At 43.8% G+C, this 3,329-nt stretch overlaps 1 non-coding gene across 1 annotated transcript; it reads right to left on the bottom strand.

The window, feature by feature from the left end:
* Positions 1-282: 282 nt before the first annotated feature.
* TRNAS-UGA (transfer RNA serine (anticodon UGA)) lies at positions 283-369 on the bottom strand. The gene has a single exon. It is a non-coding gene; the product is annotated as a tRNA-Ser (tRNA).
* Positions 370-3,329: the final 2,960 nt, after the last annotated feature.

Raw genomic sequence — 3,329 nt, 5'->3', positions numbered from 1 at the left:
GAACGAGCGGGTTACGAAGTGAAGATGAATGTTACGAAGTCAATTCAGATTCAGATTCAGGTTATCGGATAAGAAAAGTTCTGAAAGAAGTCAAAAGAGGTTCTGAGGTTACGATGAAGTGACGAAGTAAGGTTCTGAGGTTACGATGAAAAGGGGCGAGTGAGCGGGAGAAGAACGTTACGAAGTCAAAGCAGTTCTGAAAGAAATAAACACGGATAAGTCGTTTTTCCAGATGGTAAGTTGGGGGGCTGTTGAAGAGTGGTCCAAAAACTTATGACCTCGCGGATGGAGAGGGATTCGAACCCCCGGTATTCCTATCAATACTTCGGTTTTCAAGACCGACTCTTTCAACCACTCAGGCATCCATCCCTTTGCGCTTTGCCCGTCCTATCTATCTGCGCGCCGGCAGGTAGGGGCAACTCTATGTGATTCGCTACGCTTGCTTACGCCCCACCCCGCTTATGTTAAAACATAACCTGCCCTTCGGTAGTACGAATCGCAACGCTTCGCTTGTTTCTATATGATAATATGCACCGTCCGTCGGCGCTCCCTGCAATAACAAGAGAGTGAAGAACGAACGATCCTCCAAGATGGAATCCGACTCAAGCGAGTGAGTGAAAGGTTCTGATTTCTCAGAAACTTAAACCATCTTCACTTCAATAAGAAGCAAGTGAAGGCGCGGAAGCGGTGAAGATGAAGATGAAGACGCGACGGAGCGAAGAAGCGACGGAGCATAAGGCGCGGAAGCGGTGAATATTAAGATGAAGACGAGCGAGCGGCGTGACGCGCGACGGAGCGAAGTAACGAAGTCAAAGAATGTTACGAAGTCAAAGGCACGATGCGCTTAGGAGCAAGGTTACGAAGTCAATCACGCACGAAACGAAGTCAAAGAAAGCGCGAAGCGGTGAAGATGAAGATGAAGACGAGCGGGCGCGAGGATGAATCACGTTCTGAAAGAAACGAAGTCAATAAACACGTTCTGAAAGAAAAGAAACGTGTCAGAAATAATAAGAATAAAAACTGTTTCAAGAAAAGCCAGTACTGTTGCGAGACTGGTACTTGGCGGCTCACGAGCAACATATAGACTAAGGTTGCCCATCACCTCGCACCTGGCCCACCGCTCCCCCAAGTACCTATTCAGTTCGTTTTGGGGCGAGTACTCAAGTTCCTCCTCACACTGAACGCTCAGCTTCGCATAGCAGCTCTCTCCCCAGCCCACAGCAACGTGTGGAATCTGGATCTACTGTGTGTTCTTACTCTATTGGATCAAGTCAGATACTAAGCCTTCTACCACTACTATGGAGATAAAATGCTCTATTTCAGAGATTGGACTCTCTTACTGTTCTTAGTCTGGGCTGTTCCCGAGCCAGGTTCCTGGATCCATTCTGACCTAAATGGATGAATGAAGAAGGGGCGGGCAGATACGACGGCCACACACACCTCTTTTTAGCCAAAGAAAGCCGAAAGTAGTGCTTAAAACTTTTTGAAGCGGATTAAAGGCGCGAAAGCGGAAGCGGGGCTGCAGGTTTTCCATTCTTTGGTTATGTAATAATTTCATAACCTTCGGAACCTGATTTTTGCACTATTACGGATAGTAAAATAATGGGAAAAATGGGATTCAACTGTTTGTCAACTACTTCTATCGGAAAGAGGATTGACTATGGATTAGCACATGGTTTCATAAAATCCGTGCGATTTATTTTTCCGATCTAAATCGAGTTACATGAATTGTTCAGCATGTTCTATTCGATACTGGTAGGATACGATTCGGTATTGCTAAAAAGAAAGGTTCGGCGCGATTTGAGCGACTTCAGGAGCAGAAGGGAGCAAAGCGACTTTAGAAGCGAACAACGTTCTGCAAGGTCTGACTTTAGATTACGAAGTCAATGAAGATTCAGATGAATGCTACACAGTAAATTCAGATGAAGATTCAGGCGCGAGTGAGCGGGAGCGTGAAGATGAAGATTCAGATGAAGGCGCGAAGAGCGTGAAGATGAAGGCGAGCGTGAATATATTAAGATGAAGGCGCGACGAGCGCTCAGATGAAGGCAGCGTGAATCTTCAGATGAAGGCGACGTGAAGATGAAGACGAGCGGGAGCGGAGTCACGGATAAAGAAGGTTACGAAGTCAATGAAAATGAAGATGAATCAACGATGAACATAATTCACAAGAACATTCTGTAGTATTAGTAAGAGGAGGAAGGGTTAAGGATTTACCCGGTGTGAGATAGAACAGTGATTTCAGAACCCTAGATGCGGGAGGAGTAAAGGTTTTATGTTTTAACATAAAAGGAAAGTTCTGCAAGGCGCGAAGTTTACGAGCGGGAAGATTAAGATGAAGACGCGACTGATGGAGCGAAGAAGCGACGGAGCGATGAAACACGTTCTTCAAGAAATCAAGATTCTTATCCAAGACTTGTTTCATTTGATGATGCCATGTAAATCGCTATAAACATGTGAAGTGTATGGCTAACCCAATAACGAAAGTTTCGTAAGGCGCGAGTGAGCGGGGGCGACGGCGCTTAGGAGCTTAGGAGCGGGAGCGAAGGTTATCTTCAAGATAACTTATCTTGAAGATAAGTTATCCGAAGGTTCGACTTTAGGTTATCCAACAAAATTGTACTAAGTGCTCTATTTGCCTTCATCTTAATCTTCACGCCTGTTAAATTTTGCGTTGTTTTGAAAGGCGGGGATTTGCGTTTCAGCTCCACATAATTCAAGGTTGAACATATATGACAGTCAACTGAAGGTTTCAAGGTTGCCGCGTTTGATTATGTTAATCCAGTACCTCTTCTCTTGCAGTTCGGCCTAACTATTTATAACTGGTTATCTGAATAAATAATCTTGAAAAATAAATAATCTTTATCCGAATAGTATCAGATAATGGAAGGACCAAGAGAATAAATTGGATAGGGAACGACCAAGAGAAGACGACCGAAACGGATAAACAAATATCTGAATATTAACATATACTATTCAGATAACAAATAGGCCTTTAAATGATCGCTTTAAATAGGCTTTGTTTTGCAAGCTCTGAATATTAACATATACTATTCAGATAAAACCGCTTGCAGGGAAACTTTCAAGGTCGTTGTTCAACCTTGAATCATATAATCTCTTTCTTAATAGGCCTATTTGTTCGCTTGTTTTATTTCGTTCCATTTTTAGTAACATAGTGAAGGATATTCCATTAATAATGCCAAAAGGGGTGGAGGGGATACGTATTTGTTGTTCAGGTCGATCAGAAGGTGCGGAAATAGCTAGAACGAGATGAAAGGATTTAGTGTTGCGCGCCTAGGAGGGCAGCGCGCTTTGGGATACGGAAGAGC

This window comes from Wolffia australiana, chromosome 3 (assembly GCF_029677425.1).
Source record: "Wolffia australiana isolate 7733 chromosome 3, ASM2967742v1".
In the NCBI taxonomy this organism is placed as follows: Eukaryota; Viridiplantae; Streptophyta; class Magnoliopsida; order Alismatales; family Araceae; genus Wolffia; species Wolffia australiana.
The sequence above is the reverse complement of the archived record's forward strand: the minus strand, read 5'-3'. Positions and strand labels throughout refer to the sequence as shown.